Source organism: Panthera leo, chromosome A1, assembly GCF_018350215.1.
Source record: "Panthera leo isolate Ple1 chromosome A1, P.leo_Ple1_pat1.1, whole genome shotgun sequence".
Taxonomy (NCBI): domain Eukaryota; kingdom Metazoa; phylum Chordata; class Mammalia; order Carnivora; family Felidae; genus Panthera; species Panthera leo.
In genome coordinates this window covers 54,909,898-54,926,063 of record NC_056679.1, presented here as the reverse complement: position 1 = coordinate 54,926,063, position 16,166 = coordinate 54,909,898, and the positions used below count along the sequence as shown (strand labels likewise).

The following is a 16,166-nucleotide window of genomic DNA, read 5'->3' as shown; positions in this document are numbered from 1 at the left end:
AAGGTTTCCCCCCAACGTCTCTCCCCTCCACCTCCTGGCACACACACATAAGGAGGCTTTAGCAGAGACAGCTGAAGACCTGGGCCCAACACTCGGATAAAGAGATCTAGGAATGAAGGCGCCAGAGCTAGGAGTGCAGATACGCAGAAAGCATGGTGGCCAGAGAATACAGTACACTGGCTGTGTGTGGAGCCAGGTGTGGGGTGGGCAGCTTTCCTGGAAGGACTGTCAGGTTAAGGACTGTCCTTTATAACTGCATGTGGTCAGACCTGAAAAACAGGCCTTAAACAGGCAGTTTTTCACCAGGAGCCAGACTCCTCAAATATATACTGACACATTGTATTTTTTTATTCACTGCATTTTTTATTCAGTGCCAAATATTTTAGTTATTTCAAGTCATAGAGATATAGTCCATACAGTCTGAAGTTGAACTGAATTTGTATTTCATTGTTGCTGTCATTATTTTCAGTGTACCGCAGACTCTGGGTCTATTAACAATGGGCTAATTCTATTTTATGCTTGTTGTGGGGCCTAACACCCCAGAGGATTTTTCTGTTTTTCTATTCCACAGTCAGCACTCTGTAGGTCCTGTATACATGCATTGCAGCGTATTCCTCAGAAGTAAAGTGTTATTTATTGCTTTGTGGCTTGGTGCAAGACTCAAAGAAGAAGCAGGAGGTTCTCTGGTATACTGGCGTTGCCTTAGTCTCAAGCATGATCTATGTTCCTGGGACCCGTGGGTAGAGTTTTCTCAGTACACCTACGCCTTCCTTCCCCTTTCCTCCCATGGCAGTAAGTCTCTGCCTTGTAGCTCTGGGTGGTCTTGAGCAGGAGGATGTTGCTAACTCTCTCATCGTAGTAGCAGATCTCCACTTTGTATCAGTACAAGCTTCTAGACCTAGTGTATCTTCTGTCTCTCCTCCAGAAGTATATGGCTTTTACTGCTTCTCCTTCCCAGGTGGTATTATAACTATATCTGGAATTAATAGCGGAGGAGTTCCCCCACCCCTCCCCCTGCCTCCATAAAAGACTGCTGTTTTTTGTTTCTGGGTACTTTACCAAATGCTATCAATGTAGTCCTTAATTTGGTTTTAAGTTAATTTTTGTATATAGTACTTTCTTCTTTGTTTTCATTATCTCTATGCCATTAGTTTTACAAAGACTATGGTACATGAGTATGATGATACTAGACCTTCTTTTTCTATAACCCTGTTTTGGGGCATTTGGTAATATGTCCTTGAATGATTTCCCCATCAGAGCAAATGGACAGACATGCACACTATTCCACTGTGGCGCTTCACTGTAGTTCATAGCACAATGTACTATAAATCATTTAACTATTCTCATATTGACAGAGATATAGTTTTCCATTTTTTATGCTATTATAATATTGAAGGAAGCATTTTTGCACATACATCTTTGTACATGTGAGGCAATTTTACTACAGAATACATACTATCATAAGATATGTGGGTACAATATGATGAATGATTTCACTTAAAGGATTACAACAGAATCTTTTTATAGTGAATGTATAATTATTTTCAAGTATTTCCTTTCATAAGCTATATGGCATCTAAGGAAATCTACATTTATTCAAAAGAAGTTAACTTAGGTTGCTAATTTAAAAATGCTTAGATTTTTCATAGCTCTATAAGTTTACTGAAAGTGACATAAAAAATGAAAGAAATCACTCATCAGTAACTTCAATACAATTCCAAACAGAAGTGCTTTGCATGATTTTATAGTCCAGAATTAATAATAATTTAATATTAAAAAGTGAAATTCTTCTATATGCATTTTAAATTTAAAATTATATTAAAGTTTATAAATATAAGCAACTCAACATGACCTTTTTTATTTCAAAGATTGGATAATGTTTTATCATTTTCAGCAATGATTGCTTTTGCTTATTTATCTTGTGCTTTCCCATGCATAATAAATAAATGCATTTGGGCTAGAGGAGTCAATGTTAGCTAGTAAACCATTCTGTATTAGGGTTCTCCAGACAAATAGAGCCAATAGAATATATAGAAAGAACATATGTAGATATATATAAGAGGAAATTTACTGTAGAAGTTGGCTCACACAGTAATGGAAGCCCAGAAGTACCACAATTTTCTGTCTGCAAGCTAGAGAATCAGGAAAGACAGTGTATTTCTGTCCAGAGACCAAAGACCAGAGAATAAAGGGGCATATGTGTTGTGGTCTGAGTCTAACCACCCAAGGAGTCTGATCACCTGAAAAACAGGAGCCCTGATATTCAAGGACAGGAGAAAATGGATGTCTCAATTCAACAAGAGAGAACAAATTTACGCATCCTCACAGACACATCTAGAAATAATGTTGCACCTGCTATTTGGGTAACTCTTATCAAAACCAAGTTGACATATAAAATTAACCATTACACATTCTTTGTTATGAATGCCCAGAATAGAATTATCAAGAATAAGAATAAGAATGTAATTATCCATCCATAATTAAACTACATGACACTTAGACAATAAGTATAATTTTGGATCTCAGGAAAATTGGTAAAACTTGGCATAGCCTTGGCAAAATTGGTAAACCTTGACATTCTGACAGGTGTGAGATGATATTTCATACAGACTTCATTTTAAAAACAATTTTAGACTTACAGAAAAAATTGAGAAAATAGTTCCCACATACCTCATACCCAATTTGCCCTATAATTAATATCTTACATTAGTATACATTTGTTAAAATTCATGAACAAATGTTGATATACTGCTATTAAATAAACCCCATAAATGCTTAGATTTCCTTAGTTTTTACCTAATGTCCTTTTTCTGTTCTAGAATCTCATCCAGGATACCAAATTACATCTACATTTGTTTTCTTAAGCTCCTCTTGGATGTGATATTTTCACAGACCTAGCTTGTTTGTGAGTCATTGACAGTTTTAAAGGGATACTGCTCAGGTACTTTGTAGAATTTACAATTCTAGAATTTGCTTGATATTTTTCCCATGATAAGATTGGGTTTATAGATCACTAAGAGGAAGATCACAGATGGAAAGTGCCATTTTCATTGTATCTTTCAAGTGTACATATTAGCAACATAATGACAGTTGATTTGGCAATGAATCACCGGGCTGAGGTAGTATTTACCAGGTTTCTTTACTGTAAAGGTCTCGTCCTCCTTACCCACTTCTATATTGTACACTTTTGAAGTAAGTCACTTGCGCAGTCCACACGTGTGGAACAGATAATTATGCTCCCTGTCTTTGAGAGGGCAGGATCTGCATAAACTATTTGAAATTATTCTGCATGGGGGCTTTGTGTTTGCCTTCCCTCGTTTTAACTTACTGAATTAGCTATTTATATCTGTATGGACTTCATGTTTGTTTTATACTCTGGGTTCTAATTCAATAGTATTATTTTTGATGTTCACAAAAACGATTTTATTAACCTAGTAAAATGAAGACCCAGTCCTTTTGCAACCCCAACCCTATCAAAAGAATGGGGTCAGGAAGGGAGAAACCTGATACAGAAATGTCCCTTGTCCCTCAACGTAGAAGGCTGGAGGGAGGAAAATGTGCAGTGCAAACAGTTCACTAGAGGTAAGAGAAGGGAAATGTTAGGCTGGAGTGGTAGCTGAAAAGGAAGAGCAAGAAGGAGAGTGTGGGGCCTTGCTGAAGACCCTGGAAAGACAAGGGGTAGGGGGATGGGAGCCAAAGGAGATGGAAAAAGTAGGTCTCATGGATAGGAATCTGTTTCACTTGATCTTTGGTCAGTCAATTTAGCTGGGGCAGCACATGGTGCTAGATACAACAAACTACCATCACTGTTCCCAAGGCTAAAACCAGCAACCCCACAGTCCCTGTGAGAGGAATGAGGTAATAGGCCAAGGGAGAGCTATTTTCTGGAACCAGAAGCATCTTAAACACCTTTTGGTGGACCAAGAGTACACACCCATCCCGTAGCTCCTCTCTCCAATAATCACAAATGAATACACATATGCTGTGGGATTGCATCTTCTGAAGTCCATTGGAATTCACTTTGTGTACCACAGGTACACCATACCCAGCCTTCTGAGCATGTAGGACTTGGAAGCCAAAGTTGTAGTTAAATCTTCAAAACAGTGGAATAAAGACTAACTAGTTGCCTGGGGCTGGAGATATTGGGGCAATGGGGCTGCAAACATTGGCTTGGTGAACCTCCACAAGGAACCCTTGAAGTCATTCTTGACTCAAAGTAGCCCCTAAGAGCTTTCTCTTGATTCTTTACCATGGAAACTTTGTAGAATGTTGGGAGATAAAACCCATAAAATTGTGGAGGCTTTCTAAGACTGTGGCCTCAGGAATTTTCTCTTTCACACTAGTCTATATACTGCCTCCAACAATTTGCCAAAGTTATATTTAAGTGTCCTATCAGATCCAGTAGCTTCTGCTTTCATATGATGACTTTGGCTGTGATTCTCTGTGTCAGCCTCTCTCTTTCTCTCTCTCTCTCTCTCTCTTGATTTTCAGGTAGTGGTTTTCCCTCTGACTTCAGTTGTTTGATGAGTCTGTAAAAAGTCTTTGATTTTCACAGTATTCTTATTCTTGTTGTAAGGATAAGAGTGATGATTTACAAGATCTTTCATGTCAGAGTTGATACAGTAGTATCCCAAAGTCACTTTTCTCATTTCAGTTTGAGGCTCTAGTGTTTGTTCACAACTGTATATATATCATCAGTCTTCCTCGCAAACTTATAATAATACTCTGTTCCAGAATAAAATAGAACAATGCATATAAAATAGTATTATCTTCTGAATCTATATTTTCCGTAATGTTACAGTGATCTTATAAAACCAGAGACAATCAGCTACTAGACATGCACATAGCGAGAAATACAGTGACATCAAACTGAAGTCAGTTCTTGATACAAAAAAACAAAACAAAACAAAACAAAAAACCCTTAACATAGTAATGTGCTACAGTAAAATGAAAAAAGACCAACCTCAAAAAAAAAACTGGGTGCATTTCTTTGATATATTTTGAAATATATATATCTGATAAAGAAATATAAGATGAATTTAGAATTTCTGTCATTTTGTCAAACTCTCAAGATAACAAAATATGATGACAAATAATAAAGTAGTTAAAACGAACAGTGCCAATCTACATTTTCTACTTCAAGTAGTTTCATCTTTTTAATTTGATGGCTTATCATTGATTTAAAATTTTAAAAAACAAATTAAAATGCAAACAATAACAATGTTTCTATTAAATTCAGTACATATTTATGTTATCTTTTTATCATGTTTCCAACATTATTTGTCAAGCAAACAATTAAGCACATGATGTTTTCCTTTCCCTATACTCATAATTTAACACTTAATTGAAGAATGATCACAGTGAATTTTAAAGCAAAAAAAATCTCTGAATTGTCACAGGATTAATATATATAGTTGAATGTATATAGGAATACTAAGGGACAATAAGCTCAAAAGCTACCAGGATTTAATAAGCAGTATGTGAAAAATAGAAAATGGTGGAAAATTAGGTAAAATAAAGCATTCTTAAACCATCCAAAAAATGGCATCTGCAACTCAGCTTTAGGTAATTGCTAGCATAATTGCTTTTAAAGTGATGCCAAAAAATCTAGATTTTTGGTTTTAAATGCTGGATCAATATTTTAACACCATATGAGCAAAATCAATTATATCTACTGGCTGAATTTGGATCCAAGCAAAAATTGTTTAACTCCAGAGCACAAAGCGCTAGCAATTCATGATAAATAATAAGTTCTTAAGTTAAAAAAATATACATGTACATGAATGAAATATATAACTTTTTTTTTTTTTTAATTTTTTTTTTTTAATGTTTACTTATTTTTGAGACAGAGAGAGACAGAGCATGAACGGGGGAGGGGCAGAGAGAGAGGGAGACACAGAATCGGAAGCATGCTCCAGGCTCTGAGCCATCAGCCCAGAGCCCGACGCGGGGCTCGAACTCATGGACCCTGAGATCGTGACCTGAGCTGAAGTCGGACGCTCAACCGACCGAGCCACCCAGGCGCCCCAATATATAACTTTTTAAAAGACATGTTTTGGGGTCAGAAATAATTTGCAAGCCAAGAATCTGAAAAAGCTGTCACTCCCAACCATGGTAGACATTAAGGATGTTCTCTGATACCTCCTTTTCTTTGTGAGTATATTCTCCCAGACCTTTTTACAGAAAAGGAGCCATACGAGTAGCTCCTGTCAGTGAAACACCACTGGCAAATAGATATGTATATCATATGTAGTCTGAAAGCACGGAAGTTACAAAGTAAATCACCAGTCTCTGCCCCCTCCCATGCATAATTTAGAGGTAATATTCAGGTAATGGAGGAACAAGACTGAAATAGTGTGGTTTGAGCCCCTGGAGATTTGCCAAAATCTGTAGAAGACTTAGGATGAGCAAGAAATTAACATATGTCTGTAAAGCCACTGATATTTTAAACTTATGTATTATTACAGCATAAACTACCCCTGTCTGAAAAATACAGCAACAAAGAAAATTATGATATTTGAAAGACAACTACCTAAATTCACCCACTCAACATTCTCTAACACACTAGTATTAAGAATGAAAGTGTAGATATTCATTAATACAGATTTTTCAGGTATCAAAAAGATGAAAGAATTTTATGAAAACAAATTTGGATGACACACAAGTCTGAAGCAAGAAATGAAGACAAATTTTGAAAATAATTTTTTAAAAGTCTTAAGTCTAAAAGACTTAACTGGTGAAGTATTTTTGAAATTGAAGGTGTCACTGATTTTTTTTTTCAAAACTGATTGCCCATCACTCACGAACTCTTCCAGATAATAGAAATAGGACAAATATTTCTTAATTCTTATCATAAGCCATAATTAACTCAGAACAAAACTCAACAGGGCATTATAAGGAAGACAGATTTAAGACCAACATTTTTTTGGCATGTAGATGCAAAAATTCTTATGAGGAATTATTAAATCAAATCCACTGATATATTACAGAGGATAATGCATTATAACCCAGTAAAATTTAATCTAGAAAGGCAAAAAGTATTTAATATTTGAAAATCACTCAAATAAAATACTTCAATTGATTAATGGAGAAGGTGTAAACTAGGTATGATCGTGCATACATGCAGCATTGATAGATACAGAAAGAAATTACAACAGTAAACGCATTCACTTTAGATAAGTTTATATTAAACACAGCAGACTTGAAATAAAAGGGAACTTTCTTAAAAAGATAAAGAATTCTATAAGAAAATGTATCAGATCCAGTAGTGAAACACTTAACTTACGGTCCCTTCCTCAAGTCAGGAATAAGATTTGAATGTCACATGCCGGCACTCTTCTTCAACATTCCAGTGTAGCTGAGTCCATGTAATAGAGCATGTATAAATAAACACAAAACATGAGACTTGGGAAGAAAGAAATAAACTTGCTTATTTACATAGGACAGTATTGTGTGCCTTCACTGTTCAAAAGAATATACATATAACACAATATAAATTAATAAAGGAATATAGCAGTCACTCCATAAAATATTAATACACAAAAATTAATTTTGTGTTTTTATGCTGTGCAAAGACAAATGAAAATTAATTTTTTTTTTAATTTTTTTTAACGTTTATTTATTTTTGGGACAGAGAGAGACAGAGCATGAACTGGGGAGGGGTAGAGAGAGAGGGAGACACAGAATCGGAAGCAGGCTCCAGGCTCCGAGCCATCAGCCCAGAGCCTGACGCGGGGCTCGAACTCACGGACCGTGAGATCGTGACCTGAGCTGAAGTCGGACGCTTAACCGACTGAGCCACCCAGGCGCCCCCAAATGAAAATTAAATTTAAATTACCACTCACACCAGAAAGAAAAACATCAAATTTACTGTAATAAATCTAATTAAAAATAATGAAAGTCTTCTTCAACTGAAAATTATAAAATATTATTGAGAAAAATAAAACAAGAGCTAAATAAATGGAGCAATATTCTAGAATCATGAATTGGCAAACTCAATACTCTTAAAGTTGTCAATTTTCCCAAATAACTCTCAATATATCAGACTTTTTAAACGTACATTAAGAAATTAAAAGCTGATTCTAAAATTCATATATAAATGCAAAGTTTGGACTAAGAACAGATAAAGTAATCTTAAAGGGAAAACAGCCTGGCTAAAGAAGTAATAATACAAAATATTAAGGCCTGTTATAAGTTGAGATAATTAAGACAGAAAGGCTATGGTGAGAGAACAGAAAAAATGAATAGTGGCACAGAATAGAAAGCCCAGACTTGCACATAAAGGGTCAATTGTTTATGACAAAGAGAACACCTCACACAGTGGGGAAAGGATAGCCTTCAATAAATGATGCTGTCTCACCTGGAAAAAATATTTTATGACGCTTATATAGCTAGATGAATGGTTAATATAATCGTAAATGTTAAAACAAAAGCTTATTAAAAAATCATAGGTGAACAAAGATTGAAGAAGACATACAGTGCCTATGTGCGGAGGAAGGGGGGATGGGTGCGTTTGTGTGTGTGTTTATGTGTAACACTATGTTAAAATTATGAACTTCTAGTCATCAAAAAACAACATTAAGAGAATAAATAGACAACTATCAGAATGGAACATGTATATAAAATATAATCACGTGTAATAAAGTACTTGATTCAGAAATATTCACAAAATTTTTATGAAAATTAGTTGAAAAAGGCAAAAAATAGCAATAGAAATATAATATAAAACTTGACCAATTATATCACATAAGGGAATATATAAATAGCCAATAAAATACTCAACACCATTAGTCATCAAGGGTATGCAAGTAAAAATCAACAATATAACATCACACACCCACCAAAATGGCTAAAATGACAAAAATAAAAAATGCCAAGGTTTGAGCAAGTTATTCTCATACACCACTATTTGTAGAGAATTTAAATTAGTAAAATCATTTTTGAATTTTGTCAAGCAGAGTGCATGTTCTAAGACACAATGATTTTACTACTTAGTGTATACTCAAAAAGAATGTATAAATATGTTCATCAAAAGCCATGCACTAGAATGATCATGTCAGTACTACTCATAACAGCCTCCAGCTGAAAACAATCTAAATGTACAACAGATGGATGGATGGATATCATCACTATAAAATTCCAGCAAATGAAGTCAAAAACACATGAGAATATGCTAGTCAATTCTTTTTATCTGAATGCACAAATATAATTAACCTTTTTGAAGTCAGGATATTGGAAACTTTTAGGATATAAGTACTAACTGGAAGGAAGCAGCACAAGGACAGTTTCTGGGTTCTGAAGAAGTTTTGTTGCTTAATTTGGGTACTTTGGGTACTAGTTATACAGTGTTTGGAGGTGGTCATCTATAGGCCTCTTTTATTTGTATACATCTTGCAGAGTATTTGAAGATTACAAGGCCTTGATCTCCCCTCACTCAAGACCATTTTTTTAGGATTGTTTATGCAACTGGCATTTCTGAGAGGTCATATTATGCCTGTCTCCACACAAAGAATACTTTTGCTCAATACTTGCCAGAAAAAACAACAGCAGTTAAGCTCGTAGCACTGTTGTGATGCAACACACTGCTCAAGCAGACTATATCTCTGGCTTTCCAGGTTAATGTGAAACTATGCTGGTACTCAGGCTGTTACTTTTTCGGGAGTAATGAAGTTATTTGTCTCTGACCCAGAGGGCTTGGATCTTCTGTCAGCATCCATGTGACCACAGCAGGCTGTCTTAACTTGTGAGTAGGGTAAAGTCAATCCCCCACAGTTTTGGTGGAGAGGATGGGACACTTAATAGAGACATGGATTTCTGGGAAAATGTCAATTAAGGATTTGAGGAAATCCTTGAGAACCAGTGATAGATAATCTTGACAAAATGATATGATTATTTGGCCAAGACATAGTTCTCCAATTTGGTGCCTGTTTTAAGGAGGAAAAAATACCAGGGGATAGGCTCAAAAGCAGCTCTCCTATAGCATGAGCACTAACTGGTCTACCAACCATATTGAAAAAACTAGCAATGAGACCCTTTCGGAGCTGAAGGAAGGCTCTACAACCTGCAACTATATTTACAGAGATACACATTTACAAGCGACATGACCAGTACATTGACTAGTTCACCTGCAACATGCAAATATAAGGCATATAATGCTCAGTAAGAAGGAATGACAAGCAGGTAGTCTGCCTTTCTGGTCAGCCTCTCTTGTAGTTTCTCATGCCAACCTTAGATCCATGCTGCAATGAGAGTAAAACCTCTCAAAGTTGTCAACATGAGTCCTGACTGCTATCAGGGAGCTTTGGCTGGTTCAGAAGATTTTACTGAGAAAAGCAAACTACTATAGAAAACAAAATATTAAGCATTGACTAGTATTAGCCTCTTACTGTCTCATTTTTTTTTTCTAATGCTGATGAGAATGACCTCTGTGTGTGAATTTTTGTCTGTGTGTATAATATATTTGTGTCTCCCAATCCTGGTGCCTCTCTTTACCTCTGAACTCTTCTCTAAGGAAAAATAGGTATGCACTCTCCCTGTTTCCAATGGGGAGAGTGAAAGCCATGCATCACCACCATCAAGCATTCAGGGACTCCCAGGAAATGGATAAGGGACATAAATTTTTATGACCCTGGTGGCACCAAGTGCCCAAATTACTATCTTACCAGGTTTTTTAGGAGGAAAGGGCACCCAAATTCAACAGATGTAGCTCAGAAGGAACCCATAGTGAGGAAGGAAGGTTAAATTGTTGCTGTTTTGACCCCCTTAGCTAAGGGAATAAAACAGTTGATGTGCTACAGGCACATCCTATATATTCTCATCCTATATATTCAAAGGAGAATCTCCCATTCTCTCAGGGATGACTTACGTAGTGATAATGAGACATAAATTACACTACAACCTTCCTTCCTATCCTCTCCCAGCTAGCCTGGGAGAAATGATAATCACAGGAGGAAAAAGACAATACTTTAGAAAATTAATTGCATCCTAAATACTCAAAAAAACCATTTCCCAAAACAAAGGTGTCACCTTTCTGATGTAACCACCAAGTATACTGCTTTTGAAACAGCTGAATGCATCCCACAGGCAGGTCTGTGAATCTCCAGCCTGATATCCACATTTGGCAGTGGTCACTTCAGACTTAACAAATGACAGTGCAAGAAGGGCCCTACAAGTCTTGATTGGCAAATGGAAATTGTGTTTTCAAGAGAGCAGCTGACTTGGTCTTGGCAGCATCTCAGATTTGCATTAAAAAGTGAAAGCAACCCCTTTGGGGGGAATCCTTATCTTTCACTTCACTGCCTTAAGCAAAACTTCTGGCTCAATGAGGCTTTCCACTCACAGAGATTTCCTTAAATGCCTGGGCCTGGTTCACTGGTTGTTCATCTATGTTAAAATATGATGGTGTGCATTGTACTGCTGTGGAAAACCATCTGTGCACAATCAGCACCCGCTATGTATAACCAAGGGCCAATATGGTCTCTTTTCTGAGTTGGCAGAACTCAGAAAATTGTTCATAGCCAGGCCATTAGAAACCTTGATGAACTTTGGGACATTGTTATTATCTCCTAGGCAGTTGCCTATGGTCTAATTGTTTGGTCTGCCATTTGGGAGACTATAGACTGGCGTATTAAAGACATTTCTCTTTGAAGCCATGAACTGTAGGGAAAGAAACTTCCCTGCCACTAATAAGAAATTCTGGGTCGCAAATGTAGATGCCCATGGTAAAGATATGTTCTCTGATAGGACCATTTGGAATCAAGCCTCCCCCCATCTCCACCAAACTGATGAAATTCCTATTGGGAAAACCCCAGTAATCAAAATTACGTTTTCGTTTGGGGGCTACCATGTTTGCTACCAGAACTATACTTCTTGTGTAGAAGCCTGGCAAAAACTTTCCTGCTTCAAAGCCATAATAGATTACACACTATTGTGATCATAAGACACCTGCGCGTATTTAAGGAATTCCCATCAGTATTCTTCAACAACTCCACACATCTCTCCAATATGAGGTGACCCAATATGAGGTGACTCCATATTGGGGAAGCTCCTCAGAGTGATAACCGACTCATTACTTATGCACATTCTCTGGGAGTTTATTGCTATGATAGGGATCTTCCAATTAGAAAATGTAGTAAGAATTTTTTTCCCTGATGTTAGCTTACATCAGTGACACCACCTTGACCTTGGAAAGCATTCAGCTCAGCCTAATTCATTGCCCAGAGTGGTTATGAATGATAGAATTACCCTAGACTTCACCCTTGCAGGCCAAGGCAGAGTCAGTGCAATCAATAATAAATCCTGATGCATCTGAATTATTGCCTTGGGACAAATAGAAAGTAAAAACAAATATAAGGAGAAAGCCTCCTACTTTTCTAAGGTAGACACAATGACTTACTTGATATTTTCCCCTTCTGGTTGGGCATGGATCCCGGAGGGCTTGATTGAGGAAAATACTGTATGTTGTTGATATAGGCTGAACATTTGTGTCTTCCACAAATCCATACATGTTGAAATCCTGTCTTACATGTGATAGCATGACGAAGGGGGCCTCATAAATGAGATTAATAACCTTATGAAAGAGGTCTCAGAGATTCCCCATGCCTCTTGCCCCATATGAGGACACAAAGAGAAGATTGCAACCCAGAAGAGGGCCTTTACCTGACCATGCCGGCACCCTGCTCTTGGAATTCCAGCCTCCAGGACTGTGAGATACAAATTCTATTGTTTCTGAGCTACAGAGTCTATGGTATTTTGTTATAGCAGCCAGAATGGGCTAAGACAGTTGCCCAATCTTAGTTATTAGAATCTTACTGATAGGAATCCTAGTTAAATGAGACAGATTGAAAGGATTTGATTTCAGCCTCAGTTTGTCACCTAAGATTGGTCAGATGTGAAAATATTTTAGAGGTTAAGACAGTGCATGACCCAGGGCGAATTGTGGGAAGCCCATCATTAATTCATTGTGCTCATATAGATCTTTCTATATAGATTTTGGGATTATAAGGCCCTAAAAGCTATTTAACCTGGGCTATTTTTTAGGATTGTTCATAGAGCTCAGATTTTGGAAAGGTGTAATACTGTCTCTTTTTTCACAAAGGTCTGGCTTTCTTCCTGCTTGTCACAACATAAATGGGTCTCTTATGTTCAGAGTTCCTTTCCTGTGGTGCAGTAGACGTATACCAGCTTCAGTTGACTCTCTATATTGCCCTATGGGACTTAGGGTTTAGGGATCCAGAACAACCATGATGGTATGATTACCTTGTTTTTGATCCAGGAATTTGATATTTTCTGTCAGCATCCATGAAACTATGGCTGACTCACTTATTAGCTATTAAATAAGGCCAATCAATTCCATTGTACCAGGTGTTTTCATAAATCATCAATCTCTATATTACAGTATCTACACATTTCTATGTATTCATATATAATAAATAATTTTAAAGATTTAAACCTATATCAATTATTTAGATAGATGACCTAGGATAAGATGAGAGAAAATTAAATATATGATATAGATTACATTTATTATAGCTTACTTAAAAAAATTTTTTTAAGATTTTCATCCTCCCAGAAAGAAGAAAAGCATTGGCAGTTATGAGATTTTATGACAGATTCTATCTCAGAAGTTTATTTTCTATCTGAATTAAATTTTACATATAGAGATAATATTTTTTTCACAAAGTGAAGCTTTACGTTTTCACTGCTGCTTTATTAAATATATTAATTTGCCAGAAGAAAAAATATGATGAGAACAAAATAGCCTCAAATACCATTACATAGATAATACTTGTAGATAAAAACAGCAAACATACATAAACAAACACACATGTGTGCAGACTATTCACATCAGCTATTTTCACTTAATAACTTGGAGGTATTTTCATTTCAACAGATACATTCATTATAATGGCCAACAGGCAAATTATTGTATATATAATTAATAATGTGTTACCCACTGATGGGGATATACATTAGTTCTGGGATTTACTAATACACAATGAACAAAAACATATTAAAATTTTCAGGCCTAATACTTCAGCTAAAATACTTCCTTGATAATTGAATAAGAGGTTAAATTGAAATTAGGACTCCTAAATCTTGAGGGCCGAATATAATAATTCTTTAGTGCTCTAGAAACTGTTTGAAGATCCTTTCTTCAAAGAAGAATAAAATTATTTCACTCCTTTCAAAAACACTTATTACACCTAAATATTGCCTCTTATAACAATGACAGTTTGCTATCTGTTCACATTAAAATATATCCCTCATTTATATATTTTATTTATTGCCTTATTTATTCTATTTTCCTTTCTATTATTTATTTATTACTTTTAAGCTAAATCTTCTCAAGGTGCAAATTAAAAGTGAAAAAAATATTAAGATAGCAATGAAAAAAACAAAAATAAAATTAAGAAAACAGTTTTATCAAAAAGAATAAAATATTTAGGAATGAAATTAAGAAAAAATGCACAAAACATACTCTGAAAACTAAAAACACAACTGAAAGAAATTTTTTAAAAAGCAAAATAAATGGAAAGACATCCATGTTCACACATCTGAAGACTTAATGTTGTTAAGACAGCAATACTCTCCAAATTAATCCATAGATTCAGTGTGGTCCTATCAGAATCCTGGCTAGCTTTCTGGAAGAAATTAGCAAACTGATTCAGAAATTAATATTGAAACTTAAGGAACAAAAAACAGCCAAAACAATCTTGATATAGAAGAATAAAGTTGGAGAACTCACTCTTACTGATTTTAAAACTTACTACAAAGCAACTGTAAGCAAGACAATTTGGTGCTGGAGTACAATAGATAAATAAATAAACAGAAGAGAATTGAGAGTCCAGAAATAAACATATGTACCTACGTCATTTGATTCTCAGCAAGGGTGACAAGACATTTAATTAGGAAAGAACAGCCTTTTCACAAATGATACTGAGACAGCTGGGTATCTACATGCATAGGAATGAAGATAAACTCCTACCAAACTCCATACAAAGATTAATTAAAGAATACGTTAAACATATAAATGTTAAGAGCAGTAGCTATAAAATTCATATAATAAAACATAGGCCCAAGTCTTTGCAACCTTCAATTTAGCAGTTTTTTCTAGATATGACCCCAAAAACACAAACAACAAATGAAAAAAAAATAGATATTTTGGAGTTAATCCAAAATAAAATGTCTGTGTTTCAGGAGACACTATCAAGAAACTTAAAAGAAAGCTCACAGGATAGGAAAAAATATTTGCAAATCATGTATCTGATGGGAATTGTAGCTAGATTATCAAAGAACTCAAATTTCAATAATAAAAAGACAACACAAAACATGGGAAAGAATGGCTAAAATTCAAAACACTGACAACACCAAATGCTCACAAGGATATGGAGCAATAGGAGCTCTCATTCACCATTGATGAGAATGCACATTGAGACACCCACTTTGCAGGGCCTCTTGGCATTTTCTTAAAGTTAAACATAGTCTTACCATACAATCTGAAATGCACCCTTAGGTATGTTTCCAATGAGTTGAAAACATGTTTGCACAAAAATATATGAACAAATATTCATAATTTCAAAAATTAGAAACAGCCAAAATGCCCTTCAGTTGATTAACAGATAAATAAACTATAGTATGTCCATAAATTGGCATAAAATGACTTATCAAACCATGAATAGACATGGGGAAATACTAAATGTGTATTGGTAAGGGAAAGAAACCATTCTGAAAAGGCCACATACTGTATGATTCCAACTCTATGACACTTTGGAAAAGGCAAAACTATAGACAGTAAAATGATAGATGGTTGCCAGAGGTCCAAAGGGAGAGAGTAAGGGATAAAGAAGTGGAGCACAGAGCACTTTTAGGGCAGTGAAACTATTCTGTAATGCTGGATACATGAAATTATGCTTTTGCCAAACTGTGTGAAGTCTAAACTACTGACTTTTAGTTAATGACCAGGAATTTTGTTTCCTTAATTATAACAAATATACGACATTAATGTAAGATATTAATAGGGAAAATTATCTGCAGGGCTAGAGGATATGTATGTGAACTTTCTGTGCTTTTTGTTCCATTTTTCTGTAAACCTAAACTGCTCTAAAAATAGTCTATTAACTTTTTTTTTAATGGGCAAAAGATATAAATAGACTTTTCTCAGAAGA

The 16,166-nt window shown here is 35.6% G+C and overlaps 1 pseudogene; it reads right to left on the bottom strand.

The window, feature by feature from the left end:
* Positions 1 to 3,576: 3,576 nt before the first annotated feature.
* Positions 3,577 to 12,665, bottom strand: LOC122229376 (annotated as a pseudogene).
* Between the last annotated feature and the right edge of the window lie 3,501 nt (positions 12,666 to 16,166).